This window comes from Crocuta crocuta, unplaced genomic scaffold, assembly GCF_008692635.1.
Source record: "Crocuta crocuta isolate KB4526 unplaced genomic scaffold, BGI_CrCroc_1.0 scaffold282, whole genome shotgun sequence".
In the NCBI taxonomy this organism is placed as follows: domain Eukaryota; kingdom Metazoa; phylum Chordata; class Mammalia; order Carnivora; family Hyaenidae; genus Crocuta; species Crocuta crocuta.
The window spans coordinates 7,939,115-7,953,552 of record NW_027529174.1 but is presented as its reverse complement, the minus strand read 5'-3'; the positions used below and the strand labels follow the sequence as shown (position 1 = coordinate 7,953,552).

The 14,438-nt window shown below is 37.7% G+C and overlaps 1 pseudogene; it reads right to left on the bottom strand.

Annotated features, from left to right (window-relative positions):
- Positions 1-10,704: 10,704 nt before the first annotated feature.
- On the bottom strand, positions 10,705-11,641 carry LOC144226362 (S-adenosylmethionine decarboxylase proenzyme pseudogene; annotated as a pseudogene).
- Positions 11,642-14,438: the final 2,797 nt, after the last annotated feature.

Genomic DNA, 14,438 nt, shown 5'->3' with positions numbered 1-14,438 from the left:
ACAGTAAAGAACCTAATGTGGGGCTCAAACTCAGGAACCATGAGATCATGACTTGAGCCAAAGTCAGGCACTCAATGGACTGAGCCACCCAGGTGCCCCTAAATAACATACCCTGAGAGCATGTCAAGTGAGATAAGTCAGAGAAGATAAATATTGTATGATCTCACTTATGTGTGGAATCTGAAAAAGCTGAACTCATAAAAACAGAGTGGGATGGTGGTTACCATCTGCTGGGAGTAGGGGAACTGGGGAGATGTTTAAATGCACACGCCTGCAGGATGCCTGGGTGGCTCAGTTGGTTGAGCATCCGAGTTTGGCTTGACTTCAGCTCTGGTCATGATCTCATGTTTGAGAGTTCAAGCCCCGCATCAGGCTCTCTGCAGTCAGTCTGGAGCCTGCTTTGGATCCTCTGACCCCCCTCTGCCCCTCCTCTGTTTGCACTCTCTCTCTCCTCTCTCTGAAAAGTAAAAAATAGGGGTGTCTGAGTGGCTCAGTTGGATAAGCGTCTGACTTCGGCTCATGTCATGATATCCCAGTTTGTGGGTTCGAGCCCCGCATTGGGCTCTGTGCTGACAGCTAGCTCAGAGCCTGGAGCCTGTTTCAGATTCTGTGTCTCCCTCTCTCTCTGACCCTCCCCTGCTCATGCTATCTCTCTTGCTCAGAAATTAATAAAACATTTTTTTAAAAAATTTTTTTAATTAAAAAAATTAAAAAATAAACAATTAAAAAAATTACAGGCATAAACTTGCAACTAGTAGATAAATAAGGCCCAGAAGTCTAATATAAGTGATTATAGACAATATTGTATGATAAACTTCAAAGCTAATAGAATNTATTCTTCAAAGCTAAGAGAATACATCTTAATTGTTTTCACCACGAAAAAGATATTATAATTATGTGACCTGATAGAGGTGTCATGCTACAGTGATGATCAGGTCACAAACACAAATGTATCAAATCAACACACTGTGCATTTTAAACTTATAATTTAATGTCAATTATATATTAATAAATTAAATTTTTAAAAATAAATAAAATGAAGTTGGTAAACATTTAGAAAAAGAATATGGTTGAGTATTGGGAATCAGCACAGATAAACATAAGAAAAAAGTATGTAAAACTAAGCCAGTTCCTGCTGTGGTAGAAGGGGCGGTTGTAGAGGTGGTGGTTGATAGAATTATCACACTGAAAATATCTCAGTCACTGTAAGTACTGAGTCAGACTTTCAATTAAATCACAGAATCTCGAAGATGAAAAAAATAAATACATAAATGCATAATCAGTCCCCACGTGCCTTTTATGAATATAATCTGAACTTGTTATCATGACAGTCAAGGACACTGCATAACTTCTGTGTTTAATCATCTGTCAGGAGTGCCCAGGTGGCTTAGTCGGTTAAGCATCCAAGTCTTGATTTCCACTCAGGTCACGATCCCAGGGTCGTGGGTTTGGGCTCCCTGCTGAGCATGGAGCCTGTCAAGAATCTCACTTTCTCTCCTTCTGCCCCTTCTCCTACTTTCTCTCTCTCTCTCTCTCAAAATGAAAAAACAAACAAAACAAAATAAACAAATGAAAACAAACAAAACACACATCTGTCATTTTCCATATACCTCATTCTTGGTCATACTAAATTTTTGTAATAGGCTTTATTTTTTAGAGCTGTTTTAGTTTCACAGTAACGCTAAACAGAAAGCACAGACAGTTCCCATATATCCCCTGACTTCACACATGCAACACCTCCCTAGCCATCAACACCAGAGTGGTACATTAGTCACCCTCAACACACCTACACTGACACATCATTATCACCAAAGCCCATAGTTTAACGTTCATGGTTGGTGTTGCACATTCTATGGGTTTCTCAAATGGAGGATGTGTCCACCATTGTCTTTTATACAGAATAGTTTCCCTGCCTAAGAAATCCTCTGTGCTCTGCCTATTCATCACCAGTCACTCTTCCCTAATCACCAGCCACCACTGATCTTTTTACTATCTCCATTGTTCTGTCTTTCTAGAATATCATACAGTTTAAGCATTTCTGACTGGCTCTTTTCACTTCATAATATACATTTAAAGGGAAAGAGGCAAGATGGCAGAGAAGTAGGGAGCTCCATACATTTCACTTGCCCCCATCTCTCAAACGGAGAAGGCCTGAAGCCATAAGAACCCTTACAGAATCTAGGAGTTTGGGAGGAGTGTGAGACAGAGTCCACTGAGAAAACAACCTTATAGCAGCTCCCTCAAGAAACAAGCCAAAGTACACATGGTGGAGAGTCCCAAATACCACTACAAGTAGGGAAATAAAATAACCAAAGTCTCAGCAAGAGATACCAAGAGTCACCATTCAAAGAACACTTCCTGAACGGACAGGTCCTGGACAGTCAAAGAGCCTTCTTTAATACAGCAGTACTCGCAGGTGCAGAGTGCATAACAAGCTTTTAAAATTAACAATAGACAGAAACTAGCCAAAATGACGAAATTGAAGAACTCTCCTCCTCTAAAGAAATTCCAGGAAGAAATGACAGTTAAAGAACTGCTCAAAACAGATATAAGCAACATAACTGAACAAGAATTTAGAACAACAGTGATAAAATTAATTGCTGGGCTTGTAAAAGGCATGGAAGACATCAGAGATACTATTGGTACAAAGACTAGGAAGCTTAAAAATAGTTGTGATGAATTTTTAAAAAATGCTATAAATGAGGTGCATAATAAAATGGAGGCGTCCAATGCATGGACTGAAGAGGCAGAGAGGAGAATAGGTGAATTAGAAGACACAATTATAGAAAAAGAGGAAGCCGAGAAAAAGAGAGATAAACTGATCCAGGAACACGAAAGGAGGGTTCAAAAGCAGAGTGATACAATCAAATGGAACAAAATCTGTATCATAGGAATTCCAAAAGAGGAAGAAAGAGGGGAAGGCATTGAAGGAGTCCTTGAACAAATTATAGCTGAGAAGTTCCCCAAACAGGGGAAGGAAACACACATTCAAATCTAAGAAGCATAGAGAACTCACCTCAGATGTAACTTGAATCGATCTTCTGCATGACATATCATACTGAAACTGGAAAAATATAAGGACAAAGAGAGAATTCTGAAAGCAGCTAGGGAGAAAAGAGAGAAACCTATCAGAGTGGTGACAGACCAATCTACTGAAACTTGGAAGGCCTGAAAGGAATGGCAGGAAATCCTCAATGTGATGAACAGAAAAAATATGCAGCCAAGAATCCTCTATCCAGCAAGCCTGTCATTCAGAATAGAAGGAGAGATAAAAGTCTTCCCAAATAAACAAAAAATTGAAAGAATTTGTCACCACTAAACCAGCCCTACAAGAAATTCTCAGGGAGACTCTATGAGGGAAATGTTGCAAGGAATGCAAGGTACCAGAGACACCACCACAAGCATGAATCTTACAAAAACACATATATTTTTCAATAATAACACTGAATGTAAATGGGCTGAATGCTCCAACCAAAAGACATAGGGTAGCAGAATGGATAAAGAAAAAACCCAAAATCCATTCATTTGCTGTCTACAAGAAACTCATTTTAGATCTGAGGACACCTACAGATTTAAAGTAAGGGGATGGAGAAATATATATCATGCTACTGGAAGTCAAAAGAAAGCTGGAGTAGCCATACTTATATTAGACAAATTGGACTTTAAAGTGAAGGCAGTAACAAGGGATAAAGAAGGGTATTCTATAATAATTACAGGGTATATCCCTCAGTAACAGCTAACAATTATAAATGTCTACACACTGAATACGAGAGCACCTTAATACATAAAACAAATAATAACAAACAGAAACAATCTCATGGATAAGTATGTGCCAATAGCAAGGGATTTTAATACTCCACTTACAGCAATGGATAGATCAACTAGATAGAATTACACTAAAGAAACAATGGACTTGAATAACACATTGGACCAGATGGATTTGATAGATATATTTAGAACTCTACATCGTGAGGTCTTGGAATTCATGTTCTTCTCAAGAACGCATGGCATATTCTCCAAGATAGATCACATATTGGAACATAAAGCAGCCCTCAATAAATATAAAAGAATTGAGATCATACCATGCACACTTTCAGATCGCAATGCTATGAAACCTAAAAACAATCACCGGAAGAAGTCTGGAAAAACTCCAAAATCATGGAGGTTAAAGAACGCCCTACTAAAGAGCAAATGGGCCAATCAGGCAATTAGAGAAGAAATTTAAAGATATATGGAAACAAATGAAAATGAAAATACAATTAAAACTCTATGGGATGCAGCAAAGGCAGTCCTAAGAGGAAAGTACAATGCACTCCAGGCCTATTTTAAGAAATTAGAAAAAGTGCAAGTGCAAAATCTAACAGTTCACCTAAAGGAACGAGAAGGAGAGCAACAAGAGCACCACAAACCCAGTAGGAGAAGAGAAATAATCAAAATCAGGGCAGAAATAAACAATATAGAATCCAATAAAACAGTTGAACAGATCAATGAAACCAAGAGTTGGTTTTTTGAAAATTGACAAACTTCTAGCCAGGCTTCTCAAAAAGAAAAGAGAGAGCTCCCAAATAGACAACCAACTCCTCAGAAATACCAGCAATTATCTGAGAAATACTATGAAAAATTATATGCCAACAAACTGGACAACTTAGAAGAAATGGACAAATTCTTAAACACACTCACTAGCAAAATTTAAATGGGAAGAGGTAGATAATCTGAACAGACCCATAACTAGTGAAGAAATTGAAGGTTATCAAAAATCTCCCAACAAATAAGAGCCCTGGGCCAGATGGCTTCCCTGGGGAATTCTACCAGATATTTAAAACAGAATTGATACCCATTCTTCTCAAGCNAGACCCTCGAGAAAGTCGGGATAGAAGGAACTTATTTAAAAATCATAAAAGCCATCTATGAGAAGCCCTCAGTTAACATCATCCTCAATGGGGAAAAACTGAGAGCTTTCCCCCTGAGATCAGGAACACGACAGAGATGTCCACTCTCACCACTGCTGTTTAACATAGTGCGGGAAGTCCTGGCACCAGCAATCACAACAAAAGGAAATACAGGCATCAGAATTGGCAAAGAAGAAGTCAAACTTTCACTTTTCGCAGAAGACATTATACTCTACATAGAAAACCCGACAGATTCCACCAGAAGCCTACTAGACCTGATCCATGAATTCAGTAAAGTTGCAGGCTACAAAATCAACGTATAGATATTGGTTGCTTGTTTATACACCAACAATGAAGCAACATAAAGAGAAATCAAGAAACTGATCCCATTCATAATTGCACAAAAAGCCATAAAATACCTAGGAATAAACCTAACCAAAGATATAGGAGATCTGTATGATAAAAACTATAGAAAACTTATGAAGGAAATTGATGAAGACATAAAGAAATGGAAAAACATTCCATGCTCAAGGATGGGAAGAATAAATATTGTTAAAATGCCATTACTACCCAAAGCAATCTACACATTCAATGCAATCCCAATCAAACTTGCAACAGCATTTTCCTCAAAACTAGAACAAACTATCCTACAATTTCTATGGAACCACAAAAGACCCCGAATAGCCAAAGTAATATTGAAGAAAACCAAAATGGGAGGCAACACCATCCCAGACTTTAGCCTCTACTACAAAGCTGGAATCATCAAGTCAGTATGGTATTGGCACAAAAGCAGACACATAGACCAATGGGAAAGAATGGAGAACTCAGAATTGGACCCACAAATGTATGGCCAACTAATCTTTGACAAAGTAGGAGAGAGTATCCAATAGAAAAAAGACAGTCTCTTTAACAGATGGTGCTGCGAGGACTAGACAGCAACATGCAGAAGAATGAAACTAGATCATTTTCTCACACCATACACAAAAATAAACTCAAAATGGATCAAGGACCTGAACGTGAGACAGTAAACCATCAAAACCCTAGAGGAGAAAGCAGGAAACAACCTCCTTGACCTCCACTGCAGCAATTTCTTACTTGACACATCCCCAAAGGCAAGGGAATCAAGAGAAAAAATGAACTATTGGAACCTCATCAAGATAAAAAGCTTCTGCACGGCAAAGGAAACAATCAATAAAACTAATAGGCAACTGACGGAATGGGAAAAAGATAGTTGGCAATGACATATCAGATAAAGGGCTAGTATCCAAAATCTATAAGGAACTCACCAAACTCCACATCCAAAAAACAAATAATCCAGAGGAGAAATGGGCAGAAGATATGAACAGACATTTCTCCAAAGAGGACATCCAGATGGCCAACAGACACATGAAATGATGCTCAGCATCCCCCATTGTCAGGGAAATACAAATCAAAACCACACTGAGATACCACCTCACGCCAGCTAGAGTGGCTAAAATGAACAAATCAGGAGACTCTAGATGCTGGCGAGGATGTGGAGAAATGGGCACCCTCCTACACTGTTGGTGGGAATGTAAACTGGCACAGCCCCTCTGGAAAACAGTATGGAGGTTCCTCAAAAAATTAACAATAGAACTCATCCATGACCCAGAAATAGCACTCCTAGGAACTTACCCAAGGGACACAGGAGCATTGATGCATAGGGGCACATGTACCCCAATGTTCATAGCAGCACTCTCAACAATAGCCAAAATATGGAAAGAGCCTAAGTTCCCATCAACTGACGAATGGATCAAGAAGATGTGGTTTATCTATACAATGGAATACTACATGGCAAATGAGAAAGAATGAAATCTGGCCATTTGTAGCAACATGGATGGGATTTGAGGGTGTTATGCTGAGCAAAATAAGTCAGGCAGAGAAGGATATAATATATGCTTTCACTTATAGGAGGATTAGGAGGAACTTAACGGAGGACCATGGTGTAGAAGAAGGGGAAAAATAGTTGGGGAGAGGGAGGGAGGCAAACCATGAGAGACTCTTGAATGCTGAGAACAAACTGCGGGCTGATGGGAGTAGGAAAGAGGGGAAGGGGGGTGATGGGCATGGAGGAGGGCACTTGCTGTGTTGAGCACTGGGTGTTATATGGAAACCAACTTGGCAATAAACTATTTAAGAAAAAAATATGCATTTAAGATTGTTCCATGTCTTTTCGTGGCTCAATAGCTTATTTCCTTTTCAGCACTGAATAATATTCCACTTTATGGGTGTATCATAGTTTATTTGTCCATTCACTTAATAAAGGACAAGCATTTTGGCTACTCTCAGTTTGTGGCAATTATGATGAAAGGTGCTATTAATGTCTATGTGCAAGTTTTTTTGTAGATATGTTTTCAACTCATTTAGGTAAGTACCAAAGGAGTGTGACTGCTGGATCATTTTGTAAAACTATTTTTAATGTGAGGCGGCCCCATCCTAGGCCGCCTAGAGTTTTAAAATCCCAGACTTGCCCACACTGAGCTTCTAACAATTTGTCCATTACAATTTAGATTTCTCCTCCAGCACCTTGTGATCCTCTGTGCCTTTGTCTACCTCTGTGACTATGAGGGCAGTGTTTTGCTCTGTGACCTCACTTTTCTGATGGGTTTAAGACTTATGGATTTTTAGTTTGTTCTGCTTTTTACTTATTTTTAGAACAGAATGGTGACTTCCAAGCTCCTTAGATGCTAGACCAGAAACCTCCAAATGTGTAGTTAATTTTCTTATTGTATCCTAGTATCTCTCTTATCCCAATGCCTTTACACAAGTCGCTTCACTTGGCTGGGTTTCTGTGCACTGGCTACCAACTGTCTACGCTAATCTACACAGTGTGACAAGTATTTATTTTTGTTCTTTTCACTTGAAGATGGAAGCTATATATCTGGTGTCTAACAAGAAAAAGAACACCTACCCAAATCAGCTTAAGCTAAAAAGCAAATGTATTGGGTCATTTAAGAAGAAAATACATGTGGTAGTTCTTGATTTAGGCTTGGTTGGAACGAATCAAAGGTTCAAGTGTTAGGAAGAAGCTACTGTCTTTCATACTTAGACAGTATCCACATCTTAATAAAGATGGAAGCTCTGGATTTTCTATTTCATTATACCAAATATTCATGCCACACAAGTATCATGACCCCTTTTCAATCCCTTATCAATCCCTTGAAAATTTCTGGAGTCATCACTGTTCCTAACAGGAAGGACTATTCTTACAGGTCACCCTGAATTATGTTCTTTCTCCTGTAGGCAGGAAGCTCACATACAGGAAAGGGGAACTTGACCAAAGTAAGGTATACAAACAAGATACAAAGGCTAAAGATAAATTCTGTGGTTTGTAACCTTGTAGAATCACCAAAAATGTTCATAATAATGAATCAGAGAAGACAACTGAAATTATCCCTAACCTTGTAATTTTTTCATATTTATTTTTTACACAGAGTTCAAATTCACTGAAAATGTATTAAATCTCATACATAGTTTGAGCTATCCACAATGATCTCTCACAAATATGTATCTATTAACAGTTTAGAAAATGGAATGAAAATTAGTAACAGCTGTGCCTTGCAACAATTTTGTTTCCTTTTCCCCCCAAATATCTTTAATATGATTCTGATGTTATTTTTACAATTAAACGTTTTGGAAAGAAAGAGAATTCTGGCCCCAAAGAGAATAACTTTTTAAAACATATTAAAGGTTGTTTCTATTACTATAGAAACAAGCATACCATCTGCTATTTAAAGTAACACTCACTTCTGCAACTGTATCTGACTTGAATGTGAATTAATAACCTTTCCACTATGTGTGATAACTTGATAAGAACTATGTGTCCAACTGTATTTTGAAAAGTTTAGACCATTTTTGACAGCATCAGATAATAAACACAACAACACCCTGAAGGAGTGTTGGAGATAAGATTATTTTCTCTAACACAGAAAAACTAAAACAAAGGGAGAATTCCTGATCAGCCTTACTTACTTATCAAATCAGGGAAAGACTGAAAGAAGGAGGGGATCTCATTGCCAGCTGCGCCTGCAGTCCTCTGCTTGCTCATAGTTCCTTGACTCATCCACTCACCAAATATTTATGGAGTAACTGCCTCTCAGCAGGTGCCATATGAGATACTGCACTTCTCTGCATTCTTTGCAATTGCCTTCCCATTATTTCTTCTGTGCTAAGAATAGAGCCATTATAATTCTTGCTACATGCTTCTTTTCTTTATGCATCTCTTGTGTTTATGATTTATTTTTAAAATTTTGGCAACATGCATAACCATATGCAGATGATGACAATATCTGCAGAAAACTTAAAAGTTGACTCAACATTTAAGACAGGTTATACATTACAAAATTTACAAACAGAAAACTGGTAGCATATAGAAGTAGCTTTGATAGGGAACACGTTTTGATTTGTGACAAAATTTTAAAAGTTAACTTACATCATGATTGCAAAAATCATCAAAGGACCAAAGCAGGGAAATCCATGAAAGAAAAAGCAAAAACAGCCAAATAAAATTTAAAAGCAACCATCTTGTTAATGATGAAAGAAAAGTCAAGGAAAACAAGATAGATTCTATATATAATGTTGGAATTAAAAAAAAATGTTAATACTATATTTTGTAAGGTCATTGGTAAGAGGAGAGAGACCCTTATATATTGCTAATGGAATATTTTTTTGTGAGGCAATTTAGCATGTGAATTGTGAAACTTAATATTTTTACATCTTTTGATTCAAATATTTTACTTTCAAGATAAAATTCCAAGGAAATAACAAGGGCTGGGGGTAAAGATTTCTGTAAAGAATTCTCATTGTAGCATTATAACTGATAAGGGACAAAACATTTTAAAATGTAGCTATGAGGGAATAGTTACATTATGATAAACAATGGATAAAATGAAAAGTTGCATTTCCTTTAAAGTTTATTTATGAGTGATTATTATTGACACAGACAATTTTCACTATACAATGTTGGGATTAAAATCCAATACAAATGTATACTAGAGCTATAGATATAGGTTTGAAAAAAATACCAAAATGCCATTACCATTAATGATGAGACTGTTGTTGATGGTTAATTCCTTTTTTTTTTTAAGAGTGTATTGCTTTATTGAAGAGGTGTCAGGAGGCAAGACACAATGACAAGGAACAAATCAATTAAAGGAAGTACACATATAGGAAGAATAATGTTAAAATAGTAATAAACAAAGTGGATAACGGCAGTCATTTTAAGAGGACTCGACTCACGGAAGATAAACTTTAATTGTTGCTGCAAAAAACATCTGTATGAAGTAGAAATTGGTTTCAGTAATATTAGCAGAGAATATGCTCTAGAAAGTGGAGGTAACTGGAGGTAAAGTTCTGGCAGCGATTTAATAGAACAGTCCCAGATGATTGGGCTGATGCCAGCACCTAATGAAGACGAAAGCCCTGTCTGTGGGGAATTTTGGATGATACCTAGAGAAATATTACATTGTGCATAAACCAAATTAAATTGTTTTCACAAGTGTTGTAAAGTTTCATATAGTAAAAGGTATTTTATACAGGCACTTCAATTTCATAGCCAGAGCGGCATAGGATACCTAAACACAGAAGAGAGCACTCATGCAAGATATCTAACTCCTTGCTATAACAATGCATACAATTCAAAATGATTACACTATCATTACATCTAGGGTTTTCTGCAGCTACAAAGTGATGGTTATGGAAACCATGGCCCCCGGTATTGATATGTAAACAGCAGCCACCACCTTCTTCTGTGTGCTTTCTCTTTTTACTTTTTTTTCTTCATTTTTATTAATCAACTCTACTGTAATTGCTGCTTCCTAGCAAAACTGGTAAAAACAAAATTGTAATCATTGAACATAGTGCTTTGGCAAGCAAGACATTTAAAACCTTCAGTCTTCTGGGGCGAAGAAAGCACTGTGCGACATTTAGAATTTGGATTTACAAACAGGGTGGACACAAATTTTCCTGGCTTGAAGACTTCCACAGCTTTCCTGGCCGGGTCATCATAGGAGGTCTGACTTAAGTTCGTTTCAAAGCTACCATAAGAAAATTCTGGTCACGGAGTCATGTGAATAGTCCATTCAATTTCACTCCATTCATCGAATACCCACAAGGACTGAACAATGTGGCATCAGACACAGAACCTGGTGTCAGGTCATGAATTCCACTCTCAGGAGTGACATCCTTTGCAGTAGCACATTCTTTCATACAGACCTGGTCCATAACTGCTGGGTCAAGCTCACTCATCAGAATTTCCAGGGTTTGATCTGGCTGACTGATTACCCGCGTCTCTGGGAAATCCAAAGTATACACGCACCAACAGTCAGAATTCATGTGTCCCATACAATATGCTGCTCCATTTGGGAAAACTGAATTAAGAAACTGTTAATGTTTTGAAATTCCAGTGTGGGTACCCTTGGTGAGAAGGCTTCATGAAATTCTCACGAGAATAAAAGAAGCTTTGAATTGAGTGGAACCCACTGTAATCCCTAGTAAGTTTCAACAGGGGAACCAGAGCTTTCAGCAAGAGGATGGTACCATGCATCCAAAATGAAACATCTCTTGGAGACAAACATGCTACTCTGAACATTGCACATGCTTCAAAAGTGTGTTCCACTTGGATCTTTGCATCGTGTGAAGATCCCCAGATCCTTGGTTTTGCGTCGGGCTGCTGCCTGTAGAACCAAACCTCCGGCAGCTTCTTGGTCCCTTCGAAAAAAATGTGCAGCTTCCATCACCTTGAGACTGCAAACAGCCAACAACCACAGAAAAGCAACTAAATTAAATCTCTTCTCCTGCTGTTGCCACCGCTGCTGCAGACTGCTCCAGCTGGGTTACCCACATTCCGGTTCTTTTTTTTGCTATAATTTTATATTAACTTTTTTAAGGGATTAATAAAATTTTCCCAGCTTTTTTTGTTTGCTTGCTTGTTTTTGTGAATGAAAGTTGAATGTGAGTCTGTTGGAAATTGAGGCAGATACAGTTTAGTCTCTTGTGGTCCATGGTTTCCCCGTTAGAGAGAGTAGAGTGAGCGCTAGTTAACATCGCTGGCCATAATGTAGAATGTGATAGCTGATTCCTTTTTTTTTTTCTCTCTCTCTTTTTAATGTTTAATTTGGGGGGGGGCAGTGGGTGAGTGAAGAAGGGGCAGAGAGAGAGGAAGACACAGAATTCATAGTGGGCTCCAGGCTCTGAGCTGTCAGCACAGAGCTGACAGGGGACGCGAACCAACGAATGTGAGATCATGACCTGAGCCAAAGTCAGAGGCTTAACCTACTCTACCACCCAGGTGCCCCAATAGTTAATACCTTTTTTATGCGTTCCTGAGTATTCCAAATTTTCCTTATAATTACATATTTGTTTTGAAAATAAAATACAATGAAGCTTGGCTTGTTTGTTTATTGTTTTTTTATTTTATTTCCAGTATAGTTAACATACAGTGTTATGTTAGTTTCAGGTTTACAATATAGTGATTCAACAGTTCTATACATCATTACTCAGTACTCATCGTGATTACTTGTAATCCCTTTCACCTATTTCACCCATCACCCCACCTCCTTCTAATATTTATTTTAAACAGCACCCTCAGTTAAAGTCATTTTTTTCAACAAGAACATTTTTTACTTGAACCATACTTCAGAATATATGGTTCTAAAGGATATAGAGAAAACATTCTATCCAAAAAAAAAAATAGAATACACATTTTCTTCAAGTACACACATATGAATCCCCAGAAAAAGAAATGTAACAAATATTACAAATTTAAGAAGACTGAAATCAGACCGAGTATATTTTCCAACTACAATGGTACAAAACTAAAGATCAACAATAAAACAAAGCTGAATAAAGTTTCTTTTTAAAAGTAACTTGTAGCTTCTGGTCCAGAGCTGCTGACTAAAATCAAATAGTTTTCTTCTCTTACGTCAAGATCCTCATAAAGGGACAATAAAGAGAAAATAGTAAAAATGCATGAGACAAAGGCTTTTGGTAGACAGAATATTTATCAAAAATGAAGAAACAGAGGACAGCCATTTAGAATTTAAGGAGAAGGGCCCAGAAGTGGAGGAGGTTGACCTTCCAGTCATAACATTTTGGTATTAACTTTTAAAAGGGCTGAAATAGTCCCCATTTCTTCCCACTTCTATGCAATGTAAACCCCCATACAATGTAGTGTGATGAGGAGAGAGAAGTTTCTTTCCAATGAAACTGAGGTGGCTCTCTCTGGGCAAACTGGGACAGTGAGTACTTGCCTTTAAAGCAAAATTGTTCAAATTCTACTATTTGGAAAAAATCCAGTTTCCTGCTTACTCAAAATGAACTCTGCCCGTTGACAGGTACCACCCATATACACAATCTTGCCATTCTCAATATAAAATTATACTCAAGCATTGCTAGAAATTGAAGAAAAATCGGTAGCAAGACAGAGACCAGGATAAACAAATAGAAAAAATTACCACAGTCGAAATATCAATTATTGGAAAATTTCATAGAACATTCTTTAAAAAAGAATGTTAACCCTAATGCACAGAGGTTTGAAAAGATTTTGCAGTCTCCAAATGAGAACAGGGTAATATAAGAAACGAATTGCTAAATAATCTTCTGTTATACAGACTTCCACAGACAATGACTGAAATGGATTAATCAAGAAAAATCAAATTCAGTGTGGAGATACAAAAAGAACAACTAGAAAAACGGTTGGAAAAGTGTAAAATGGTGCTTTTATTCATTCATTCCTTTTTTCTTCATGTTTATTTTTGAGAGAGATAGAATGCAAGTGGGGGAGGGACAGAGACAGAGGGAGACACAGAATCGGAAGCAGGCTCCAGATTCTAAGCAGTCAGCACAGAGCCTGACACAGGGCTCAAACCCACCCACCATGAGATCGTGACCTGAAATGATGTCGGATCCCCAACCGACCAAGCCACCCAGGCGTCCATTGTAAAATAGTTCTAACGAAAGACTGAGAAAGAAAGAAATGGTCTGGAAGACCACTGTTTTGGCTCTAAGCCTTTCTGCACTGCTTGAGTTTTCATGTACTTCTATTACTTTGCTGCAGAATTTAAGTGTTAAAAATAGCAAGAAAAATGTGTTTCAAAACATTCCTTCTCAAAATGAGATTTCCAAACAAAAGTCAGATTTTCAAATTCGCCCTTGCTCTATCGCTTTAATTCTGAGTAGTGAAAACAGAAACAGAAACTCAACTGTAAAGTATTCACAATGATTTATTTTGTTGTCGTCAATGGGATCCTGTGGTCACGTATGTACTCTTCGTGAGTTAAATACTGACAGAGAACTTCAGGATTTCTGTGGTTTAGGTAAGCTCTGTCTGTGAATGAAATTCTTCAAGCATTTTGCTAAATATCTCCTCTGCCATAGTTAAAGTACTGCCAATGAAAATCCTACTTTTAAAATATTGCTTTTCAATTAAGTATCCTCTCTGTCTTTTCTACTCATGACCTATTTGCGTCAAAGCTGTGTGCTCATATATAAGGCATTGGTGATATTGCTGATTCTCTACTACAAGCTGCTGGC